The 12,601-nt window shown below is 40.4% G+C and overlaps 1 non-coding gene across 1 annotated transcript; it reads left to right on the top strand.

Annotated features, from left to right (window-relative positions):
- Nucleotides 1-9,483: 9,483 nt before the first annotated feature.
- On the top strand, nt 9,484-9,590 carry LOC118489884. Its single transcript, XR_004887897.1, has one exon. It is a non-coding gene; the product is annotated as a small nucleolar RNA R71 (small nucleolar RNA).
- Nucleotides 9,591-12,601: the final 3,011 nt, after the last annotated feature.

Genomic DNA, 12,601 nt, shown 5'->3' with positions numbered 1-12,601 from the left:
GCAAAAGTGCGAAAATAATCAAAGGTTATACTAATACACGAGTCGGATCCAAGTGATTCATCTTGTCTATCTGTTTTTATTTTATTTTATTTTTCAGCATTTAGTTAGTTTTTATTTTCTTAGTTTAAAAAACATTTTTCTCACTTTTTGATTTGATTAGACGTCGAGGATAAACCGGTATTAAAAGCTCTTGTGTCCTTGGACGACCTCAGTATCTTACCAACACTATACTACGTCCACGATGGGTGCACTTGCCCATATGTGCGTTTAGTGTTAGTGAATATCGTGTTTTTATAAATTTAAAACTTGGCTAAAGGTGTAAAAAGGGCTTAATTATATATCTAAATTATATACACACTTACACCTTGGCTAAAGGTTTAAGTGTGGGGGTATTTGATGTGTGTAAAATGCAACATATAAATCACATCAATTAAGGCATAAAACTAACCCTTTTTAAGTACTAATGTTGGAAAAAGAGTGTTTTTGTCTTACTTTTGTATTTTCAGGATGAAATGAGCTCAAATTCACAAAAGAAGCAAAAAGACAACTAATTCTAGCATAAATACAAGAAAAGGAATAAAAGAAGATTGCCCGGACCCTCAACGGCATCCTCCAAAGCAAAGAAGAGAAAACAGAAGCCTGAACACGCCCCGTGCTCAGCCAGCACGGGGCCGTGCCCAAGAAGCAGCATAAAAGACAAACTTGTAGAAGCTTCCATTGCCCACCACGGGGCCGTGTCCAGTGAGCACAGGGGCGTGGTGAAAGTACAGCAGGCGCATTAATTGTAATTGCGAATTACAATTAATGAGGAGTGGGACTGTCAGACGGGCACGGGGGCGTGTCCAGCGGACACGGGGCCGTGCCCAGCCTTCTGTTCAGCCTATAAATAGGGGTGCTTGGTTTCATTCCATCTCATCCCTTGGCACACCACCTCTCTCACACTTCATCCACCACCCACCACCACCATAACACCATCATCCAACACCATCATCCATTGTCCATCGTAGAGTGTGTGAGTCGTCTCGGGATCCAAGATTGATCGTAAGAGTTCTTGACAATCAAGGCCATGTTTGCCTAAGTCTCTTACATCACTTGGTGAAGACAAGTGTTTAGTATAATACTTTTTATTTTTAATCTTTTGCAGTTTTTATTTGGTTTTGTATTAATGACTTTAATAACTAGTTGCTTATGTTGAAGGTGATCTTTCCTTATCGTTTGTCCGTGGTGTCTTGGCATTATTTTACTGTCTATATAAAATAAAAGATTTTCACCATTCATATCTCCACGGTCTATATCGAGGTATGTTGGCTACCTGGTCGAGGGTTTAGGGAACGGTTTGGTAAGGGTCTTGCCCTTGTTCAGCGTTTAGAGGTCCTGCTTGGGACCTGGGTCAAATTTAGTAGGATCTCCTTCAATGCCCATAGGTATTGGATGGCGGGATCCAAACTCTTTGACCCCCTCATAAGTTAACTACTATTAATACTATAGCCCGGCTACTTAGGACTGTATCCCTGCTGACTCAGACTACTTAGTCGAGGGTAACGTCACCGCCAAAAGCGGGGCCTACCATAATTTGCATTAATAACTTAATTCATTATCTTCCAATAATCCGACCCTTTAGGATTGTATCCTTGCTGACTCAAACTACTGGGTTGAGGGTAACGTCGCCTTCAAAAGAGGGGCCTACTACAATAACTAAGATAATCTCTTAAACAAGTGCAAAAGTGTGAAAATAATCAAAGGTTGAACTAATACACGAGTCGGATCCAAGTGATTCATCTTGTCTATCTGTTTTTATTTTATTTTATTTTTCAGCATTTAGTTAGTTTTTATTTTCTTAGTTTAAAAAACATTTTTCTCACTTTTTGATTTGATTAGACGTTGAGGATAAACCAGTATTAAAGGCTCTTGTGTCCTTGGATGACCTCGGTATCTTACCAACACTATACTACGTCCACGATGGGTGCACTTGCCCATATGTGTGTTTAGTGTTAGTGAATATCGTGTTTTTATAAATTTAAAACTTGGCTAAAGGTGTAAAAAGGGCTTAATTATATATCTAAATTATATACACACCAACACACATCAAGTTTTTGGCGCCGCTGCCGGGGACACAAGGATTTTAAGAAAGTTAGGAATCAACGGCCTAATCATATTTTTATTTTTCTTTTTAATTTTTAGGATTTTTCTTAGTTTTTTAGCTTCTGCAGAGCTCAGCACGGGCCGTGCCCGCTGAACACGCCCCCGTGCTCAATCATTGGAACTGGCAATCCTGTTTTAAGTCAGACAGTAAGCTGAACACAGGGCCGTGTCCACTCAACACGCCCCCGTGCCCAAGATTCTCTTACTGAAAATAGAACCGTTAGATCCCGGCGGTTGGTAATTTCTGACACAAACATGAGTGATAGTAATTCTTTTTACTTTCGGAACTCTTATGGTACGTGGTGTCGATTATGTGGAGGCGAACATGAAGAATTAAAATGTTATTTTCTAAATTATAGGCCCCACTATATAGACCCACCGATTCCTTATAACCTTAAGAGGGGCGAAAGTAAAAATAAGCACTATCTCTCCCTCGAATGCGCCCAGCCAGATATTCTAGGGGAAATGCTCCTTGACGAGTTATTTCAACTAGAAGAACTAATTCTAAATTGGTCAAAGGAACTTAGGAAGGATTTTATTGATCCGCCCCAAGACGATGACCATGAGGAAATGTTGGAACCGCATTCCGACAACCTCGTTGCTCCCGAAAATACCTTCATACCTAGAAAAGACTTGGACGGTAGTCGTCCCTGTGCCGATTGTGCCGTGAGGACTCTCCATCGACTTCGTTCGGTGCATACATAGACCTGAGCGATTCGGCATACACCTTCTTTAACGAGAGCCCGGGAAAGGGTTGGACTTGTCCACCTAGAATGAAAATAGGAATTACCCTCACCGATAACCTCTTGCGTTCTCGCCATAGTATAGGACAATTAAGGTATCTTAGGCACTTTGGGGTTGTCCCAACCAATCAAGAGCCACCCGATAACAGATAAGTTCCATAAAAAACTAGACAACTTCATAAAAATATAGAGACCACTCGACACGGGGCCGTGTCCAGCCAACACGCCCCCGTGTTCACCAAAAGATTCCCTTCTGATCAGAACGTCAGAATACGGACAAACTGTGTCAGAATTTCATCTGCACACGGGACCGTGTCCAGCGAACACGGGGCCGTGTTCAGAAGGCTGTCGTTTTCTATAAATGCAGCCAAGAATTCTGCACATTTGGACCAACTTGGGACAGAGATTTGAAGGAATCTTCTCTCAAACAATCCTAGGTAAGTCTAAAAGAAGGTTCCAACAACCCATCTTGTCATTTCCTCTTCTAGCCATTTCCTTCTTTTTCATCTTTCCCCAAGAACTACCATCTAAAGTTCGAATTCTTCAACCTTTGTGGTAGGAAACAATGAGTTTTGTTCATGGAATCTTGGTAAAAACATGTTGTGTAACATTGTTTAAAGTTATCTATGTCCAAAAAGCCTACATAACTTCAGAAAATAACTTTAAAGCCCAAGATTCCTTACTTCAAAACTCTGCAGAAAGATGAACACGGGGCCGTGCTCAATGAGCACGGGGCCGTGTCCAGATACTGTTTCATCACATAAACTGTTTTTCGGTTTATTTTTCGTAGAATGGCGAGTGAAAACAGCGAAACATCATCCGTTCATTCATCAAACAGTCGAAGCGGAAGAAGGCCCTCCGTTGAAGCTACGCTTGTGCACTATGTGATAGCATTGAGGGAAGCTCTCGACGAAATGACGTCAGTATAGGAGGTCCTGATTGACCGTATTAACGATCTTACGGTGGGACTCGAAAGTAGCTTCCAAGAAATTAACCTCTTGCACCAGAGGTTAAATATTCTTGTAGCACCCCCGATGGAACCAATCCTTCCACAACAGGACTGGAACTTGGCACTCGGGGTTAACAACCCTACTGGGTGGGAAGACTTTCCCGCGGAACCTCCCATGGAACAACCACAAGAAATTCCAGCGGAAATCGAAACTCCTCAAACTAATGCAAATGAGCCCTCTTTTCTCCTTCCAAGGGAGGTGGAGGAGTGGCTCGCCGACATATGAGGAGGGCCACGCCCGGAAGAAGGAGTTTCTAAAAGCCTTATCTAACCAAGATTAGTAGCTTCTTGGAAATTTTGCTAATTAAAATAAAACATAGGGCTAGAACTCCATGGTTTAATATTTATGTATTTTTATCTTTAGTTTTATGTTATGTCTCTCTATGTTTGCAATGATATGATGGTTTCTAAGATTGATGGTTATTGATGAATAAAACACACTCATGGTGGTAATGGATGAAAAAGGGAACGAGAAAAATGGCCCCATGCACAAAGAACAGAGCAACCCGACACAAATCTCCATCACAGAAGGCTCAACACGGGCCGTGCCCAACCAACACGGCCCCGTGCTGGGCCACCTGCAGAAAAACGCCAAGTTCAGGTAACTGGACACGGGCCGTGTTCACCAGACACGCCCCCGTGTCCAGGCTTCTTTCTCATTTCTTTAATTTCTTTTACTGGCACCTGACCACGGGGCCGTGCCCGGTCACCACGGGGTCGTGTCCAGGCTGCCAGTAACATAAATCTTTGCATTTTAACACCACACCACACATCCAATTAACCTAAAAATTTATTTTTGGGACACATTGAGGACAATGTGTAATTTAAGTGTGGGGGGGGGGAAGCTAACACTTTGAAATTTTGCAAGTCCTAACAACAAGCCTTACACAAAACTCTATTTGAACCGCTAAACACCCAAAATTTTTTCAAAAATCCTTTCATTTTTACTTGTCTAAAGTTTAAGTTGGGAATCACAAGATTAATAAGGTTATATTTTTAAAAATTTACAACCGAAAGCGTCATGATAACAAGAACCAACATAAGAAAATTACGAAACGGCATAACAAGTCTAGTTAAATTTCAATTATATATACTTGATCACATTAAAAACCCATTCCCACAAAAGTGAGTTTTGAGCCTTTATTGAGCATACAAATTTACATCTTTAGACTAAATGCTCATTTTTCGTTTCTTGTGTGAATAGCCGCTTGGTTCTTACAACTCTAGAACTTGCCACGACGATTCATTCCCGGTCCTTACCAACTTAAACCCAAGTAAGTAAATGATGGAGGCATTAGGACTAACCATTTTTCTTTCTACACCATTATTTTTCAATTTTTTTTACCACCTACCAAAAATCCCCCTAGTTAACACCTTTGAGCCTAAACCTTTCATTTCATTACCCTAAATCCCTTTTTACCCACAAAAAACCTTTTTATTTTTCACCCTTTATTTTAGTATCAAGCTCGGTTTCTCGCAAGCTCGTTCTTTTATGTGACTGAAAATATATATATATATATATATATATATATATATATATATATATATATATATATATATATATAGTTAACTGCCATTTTCGTCCCTGTGGTTTGGTCACTTTGGCCATTTCAGTCCATTTTTCAAAAATGCGCCATTTTCGTCCCCCACGTTCTGGAAAGGTGCCATTTCAGTCCAAAAATCATAACCCAGTTAAGTCAGTTAGTAAATAAGGACTGATTGTATAAATTTGTAACATAAGGGACCATATATATATAAAAGGGTTAGTTTTATGCCTTAATTGATGTGATTTATATGTTGCATTTTACACACATCAAATACCCCCACACTTGAACTTTTGCTTGTCCTCAAGCAAAACTCTTTAAATGTGGCTTACACTCCAAATGGAATAGGTAGAAGAGAATGTTTTTGGTTTGTCATAGAGTGTCGGGAATCCAAGATCTTTTTAGGTTTTATTTTTATTTATTCACAATCCTATTCGTTATGATTTATTGAGAACGTCTCATAGGATAAATTACTTATTTGGGCTGAACATGCCTTTTTTAAAATTTTATTTATATACAAGTTCACATACCTCACGGGATAAATCACTCAACACTCGGTCGTAGGTGTATTTTTAGTGAATCACTCGAGAGCGGCATGGAACTCACGCCTTCCATAGGCTTGCCAAGCAATCAATCCTCCTCCTTTTTAACTTTTTACCTTTGTAAATATCAAGAGGACTTTCTGGGTGAAGGGTTAGGCTTGGGTTAAAGGTGGGTGGTTGGGTTAGTGGTTAGTAAAAGGGCGAAAAGCGTAAAAAGCGTCGGTTTTCGAAAAAAAAAATTTAGTGACTTTTTATTTTGAAGTATTTCTCCAAACAAGCTTTTGTTTGTATAGCTTTGTTGGTTTTTAACTTCATCATTATATATATATATATATATATATATATATATATATATATATATATATATATATATATATATATATATATATATATATATATAGGGTTAGGATCACGTGAGAAGCACTAGGCTAATTGAGAAACTTGAGAAGCATTCTCGACCACACATTTTCCCTAAGCTTTTCGGAATATACACATATGTATAGTTTAAATTTGACTATATACATATGTGTATAATTCAAGATTTGACAATATACATAGATGTATATAGTCACTTTTATACTATACATATGTGTATATTACGAAAAGTTTAGGGTAAATGTGTGGTTCAGAATGCTTCTCAAGTTTCTCAAACAGGGTGGACTTCTCTTAGGATCCCTACCCTATATATATATATATATATATATATATATATTTTAGTCACATAAAAGAACGAGCTTGCGAGAAACCGAGCTTGATACTAAAATAAAGGGTGAAAAATAAAAAGGTTTTTTGTGGGTAAAAAGGGATTTAGGGTAATGAAATGAAAGGTTTAGGCTCAAAGGGGTTAACTAGGGGGATTTTGGGTAGGTGGTAAAAAAAATTGAAAAATAATGGTGTAGAAAGAAAAATGGATAGTCCTAATGCCTCCATCATTTACTTACTTGGGTTTAAGTTGGTAAGGACCGGGAATGAATCGTCGTGGCAAGTTCTAGAGTTGTAAGAACCAAGCGGCTATTCACACAAGAAACGAAAAATGAGCATTTAGTCTAAAGATGTAAATTTGTATGCTCAATAAAGGCTCAAAACTCACTTTTGTGGGAATAGGTTTTTAATGTGATCAAGTATATATAATTAAATTTTAACTAGACTTGTTATGCCGTTTCGTAATTTTCTTATGTTGGTTCTTGTTATCACGACGCTTTCGGTTGTAAATTTTTAAAAATATAACCTTATTAATCTTGTGATTCCCAACTTAAACTTTAGACAAGTAAAAATGAAAGGATTTTTGAAAAAATTTTGGGTATTTCGCGGTTCCAATAGAGTTTTGTGTAAGGCTTGTTGTTAGGACTTGCAAAATTTCAAAGTGTTAGCTTCCCCCCACACTTAAATTACACATTGTCCTCAATGTGTCCCAAAAATAAATTTTTAGGTTAATTGGATGTGTGGTGTGGTGTTAAAATGCAAAGATTTATGTTTCTGGCAGCCTGGACACGGCCCCGTGGTGACCGGGCACGGCCCCGTGGTCAGGTGCCAGTAACAGAAATTAAAGAAATGAGACAGAAGCCTGGACACGGGGGCGTGTCTGGTGAACACGGCCCGTGTCCAGTTACCTGAACTGGGCGTTTTTCTGCAGGTGGCTCAGCACGGGACCGTGTTGATTGGGCACGGCCCGTGTTGAGCCTTCTGTGATGGAGATTTGTGTCGGGTTGCTCTGTTCTTTGTGCATGGGGCCATTTTTCTCGTTCCCTTTTTCATCCATTACCACCATGAGTGTGTTTTATTCCTGCAAATTAAAACTAAAAGATTAAACTAAACTAAGGATAGTTCCGCGGAATGCCTCCGTGGTGCGCCACGTTTATAAGGATCCTTGGCTAGACCCAATGCTAGGTTATATGTTTTCTGAGTGGGATGCTTGGCGTCCCATGTTACACCGTCGGAGAGCAGCATCCAAGCTCGAATCAATAACCTTCATGTAGTTGACCGGGTCATCGTCCTCTATTCTTTTCCCGACTCCGAATTTTACTTCATCATCCCGATATCTCAAAGTGAGTGTTCCGTCATTCATATCTACCACCGCTTGGGTGGTGGCAAGAAAGGGTCTTCCTAATATGAGGGGAACCTCGGTGTCTTCTTCCATATCTAGTATGACAAAGTCGGCTGGATAGACGAATCTGCTTACCTTTACCAAAACGTTTTCGATGACACCCTGTGGAAATTTGACGGAGCGATCAGCGAGTTGTATGCTCATTTTTGTGGGACTCGTGGTTCCCAAGCCGAGTCTTTTAAACATAGATGAGGGCATGAGGTTAATGCTAGCCCCAAGGTCGGCTAGAGCATTACAAACGGGGGATTCCCCTATTGAACAGGGAATTGTGAAGCTTCCGAGATCGATTTTCTTTTGGGGAAGTTTATTGAGTACGAGTGCAGAGCATTCTTCGCCTAAATTGACTAACTGCAAATTTTCAATTTTCTTTTTATGCGTAAGGAAGTCCCTCATGAATTTAGAGTATTTGGGCATTTGTGTTAGGACCTCGATAAAAGGAATATTGACATGCAATTGTTTTAACAGACTTTCGAACTTTGCGAATTGCTCATTGGTCTTTTGACGAATTAACCTACCGGGGTATGGAACTCAAGGAGCCTTGGTAGGCTCTGGTGACGGAGGGGAGTTCTTCTCCTGCAGAGGTGTGGGTACTGTTTCTTCTATTGGTGGTGCTACGGTGCGGTTTCGTAGCGTGATGAGGTGAACTTGCGCTTTTGGGTTTTTTTCGGTATTGCTAGGTAATGCGCCTTGCGGTCTCTCGGCAAAATTTTGAGCTATTTGATTTAATTGTTTTTCTATGTTTTGAATGCTAGCTTGTTGATTTCTAAAATTTGATTCTAATTGTAGAAATATTTCCGAGTTTTTCTTTTCAGTGTCGAAGATGAGGCGAGATATAGTATCTTCGAGCCTTTCTCGTCCACTTTGTTGAGTGAAATTTTGTGACTCATTTTTTTGTTGTTGAAAGTTTGTTCGTTGGGTTTGTTGGTTACTACTATTGCCGGGTTCCCTCCAACCAAGGTTTGGGTGGTTTCGCCATCCTTGGTTGTAAGTTCCCGTTGGGGGACCCGACGGCCTAGGTCTATTATCAATGTAGTTTACCATTTCTTGTTGATCGTCCGTTTCTTTCATACAACTCCAATTTTCATGTGACCCACCACACCCTTCACAAGCCATAACCGAGACTGTTTTTGTCATTTCCAATTTTTTTATCTTTGAAGAAAGGGCCTCGATTTGGGCTTGTAAAGAAGTGCTTTCATCGACCTTATGGGCGCCCGGGGCAATAGATTCATTCCCCCGGGGGGTGTGCCATTGAAAATTGGTTTGAGCAATTTCCTCAATTTGATTATATATTTCGTGTGGGTGTCGATTACCTAAAAGTCCCCCGGAGCTAGAATCAAGTGTCTGCCTTGTGTGTGGCAACAATCCATTATAGAAAGTGGATACTTGTTACCATATCGCAAGGCCGTGATGCGGACACTTGCGTAGTAACTCCTTGAACCTTTCCCAAGTTTCATATAAGGATTCCCCGTCCTCTTGTGAATATGTATTAATTTCAGTCATTAATTTAGCAGTTTTAGCGGGAGGGAAATACTTATATAGAAATTTTTGGGCTAGTTCATCTTAGGTGTTTACCGATCCAGCTGGGAGGGCGTTGAGCCAAGCTTTCGCTCGGTCTTTCAGTGAGAAAGGAAACATACGGAGGCGGATGGCGTCATTTGATGCTCCGTTGATCCGAAAGGTATCACATATTTCTAAGAAATTGGTGATATGTAGATGGGGATCCTCGTCCGCAAGCCCGTGGAAGGTTGCGGAGTTTTGGAGCATTTGTATCAAATGCGGCCGAAGTTCGAAGTTATTAGCTTCGACATTCGGAGCATTGATAGCGGCGCCTAGGTTACCTACGGTAGGTCGTAGATAATCCATAAGGGTACGTTGGTCCGCCATTGGAGGTGGATCACTCGAAACCTTCTCTTGGTTTTTAGCTTTTAACCTTTTTCTGAGAAAGCGTTCGGGTTCTTCTAGTGGTTCTTTTATGTCCTTATTGGAACTGGAGCTCATACACTACGTAAGGTTGACGTCGGGTTCCAAGTCCTGCAATAAAAACAGAAAAGAATGCTGGTCAGAAGGTTCACCACGGCCCCGTGTTCAGCGAACACGGCCCGTGGTCGGAGTTTCAGTTAATATTTTCCAGACCCCAGTTACTGGAAGTTGGACACGGCCCCGTGTTGCACCGACACGGCCCCGTGGTCAGCCTTCTGTAACTTGGAAAACTAAAAACTGCCAGTAACGACGCTGGGCACGACCCGTGTCCGACCAGGCACGGCCCGTGCTGAGCTCTGCGGAAGCTGAAAAACTAAGAAAAATCCTAAAAACTTAAAAAGAAAAATAAAAATATGATTAGGCCGTTGATTCCTAACTTTCTTAAAATCCTTGTGTCCCCGGTAACGGCGCCAAAAACTTGATGTGTGTTGGTGTGTATATAATTTAGATATATAATTAAGCCCTTTTTACACCTTTAGCCAAGTTTTAAATTTATAAAAACACGATATTCACTAACACTAAACACACATATGGGCAAGTGCACCCATCGTGGACGTAGTATAGTGTTGGTAAGATACCGAGGTCGTCCAAGGACAAAAGAGCTTTTAATACCGGTTTATCCTCAACGTCTAATCAAATCAAAAAGTGAGAAAAATGTTTTTTAAACTAAGAAAATAAAAACTAACTAAATGCTGAAAAATAAAATAAAATAAAAACAGATAGACAAGATGAATCACTTGGATCTGACTCGTGTATTAGTATAACCTTTGATTATTTTCGCACTTTTGCACTTGTTTAAGAGATTATCTTAGTTATTGTAGTAGGCCCCTCTTTTGAAGGCGACGTTACCCTCAACCCAGTAGTTTGAGTCAGCAAGGATACAATCCTAAAGGGTCGGATTATTGGAAGATAATGAATTAAGTTATTAATGCAAATTATGGTAGGCCCCGCTTTTGGCGGTGACGTTACCCTCGACTAAGTAGTCTGAGTCAGCAGGGATACAGTCCTAAATAGCCGGGTTATAGTATTAATAGTAGTTAACTTATGAGGGGGTCAAAGAGTTTGGATCCCCGCCATCCAATACCTATGGGCATTGAAGGAGATCCTACTAAATTTCACCCAGGTCCCAAGCAGGACCTCTAAACGCTGAACAAGGGCAAGACCCTTACCAAATCGTTCCCTTAACCCCCGACCAGGTAGCCAACATACCTCCATATAGACCGTGGAGATATGAATGGTGAAAATCTTTTATTTTATATAGACAGTAAGATAATGCCAAGACACCACGGACAAACGATAAGGAAAGATCACCTTCAACATAAGCAACTAGTTATTAAAGTCATTAATACAAAACCAAATAAAAAGTGCAAAAGATTAAAAATAAAAAGTATTATACTAAACACTTGTCTTCACCAAGTGATGTAAGAGACTTAGGCAAACATGGCCTTGATTTTAAAGAACTCTTACGATCAATCTTGGATCCCGAGACGACTCACACACTCTACGATGGACAATGGATGATGGTGGTGGATGATGGTGTTATGGTGGTGGTGGGTGGTGGATGAAGTGTGAGAGAGGTGGTGTGCCAAGGGATGAGATGGAATGAAACCAAACACCCCTATTTATAGGCTGAACAGAAGGTTGGGCACGGCCCCGTGTCCGCTGGACACGCCCCCGTGCCCGTTTGACAGTCTCTCTCCTCATTAATTGTAATTCGCAATTACAATTAATGCGCCTGCTGTACTTTCACCATGCCCCCGTGCTCACTGGACACGGCCCCGTGGTGGGCAATGGAAGCTTCTACAAGTTTGTCTTTTATGCTGCTTCTTGGGCACGGCCCCGTGCTGTTCAGGCTTCTGTTTTCTCTTCTTTGCTTGGAGGATGCCGTTGAGGGTCCGGTCAGTCTTCTTTTATTCCTTTTCTTGTATTTATGCTAGAATTAGTTGTCTTTTTGCTTCTTTTGTGAATTTGAGCTCATTTCATCCTGAAAATACAAAAGGAAGACAAAAACACTCTTTTTCCAACATTAGTAGTTAAAAAGGGTTAGTTTTATGCCTTAATTGATGTGATTTATATGTTGCATTTTACACACATCAGATAATTTAGATATATAATTAAGCCCTTTTTACACCTTGATGTGTATACACACCATATTTATGTGTCCAACACATCATATTTGTGTTGGTTTCATTCCATCTCATCCCTTGGCACACCACCAATTGATTTGGTTTCATTCCATCTCATCCCTTGGCACACCACCTCTCTCACACTTCATCCACCACCCACCACCACCATAACACCATCATCCACCACCATCATCCATTGTCCATCGTAGAGTGTGTGAGTCGTCTCGGGATCCAAGATTGATCGTAAGAGTTCTTGACAATCAAGGCCATGTTTGCCTAAGTCTCTTACATCACTTGGTGAAGACAAGTGTTTAGTATAATACTTTTTATTTTTAATCTTTTGCACTTTTTATTTGGTTTTGTATTAATGACTTTAATAACTAGTTGCTTATGTTGAAGGTGATCTTTCCT

Source organism: Helianthus annuus, chromosome 2 (genome assembly GCF_002127325.2).
Source record: "Helianthus annuus cultivar XRQ/B chromosome 2, HanXRQr2.0-SUNRISE, whole genome shotgun sequence".
Taxonomy (NCBI): Eukaryota; Viridiplantae; Streptophyta; class Magnoliopsida; order Asterales; family Asteraceae; genus Helianthus; species Helianthus annuus.
This window is presented reverse-complemented; position numbering and strand designations above follow the sequence as displayed.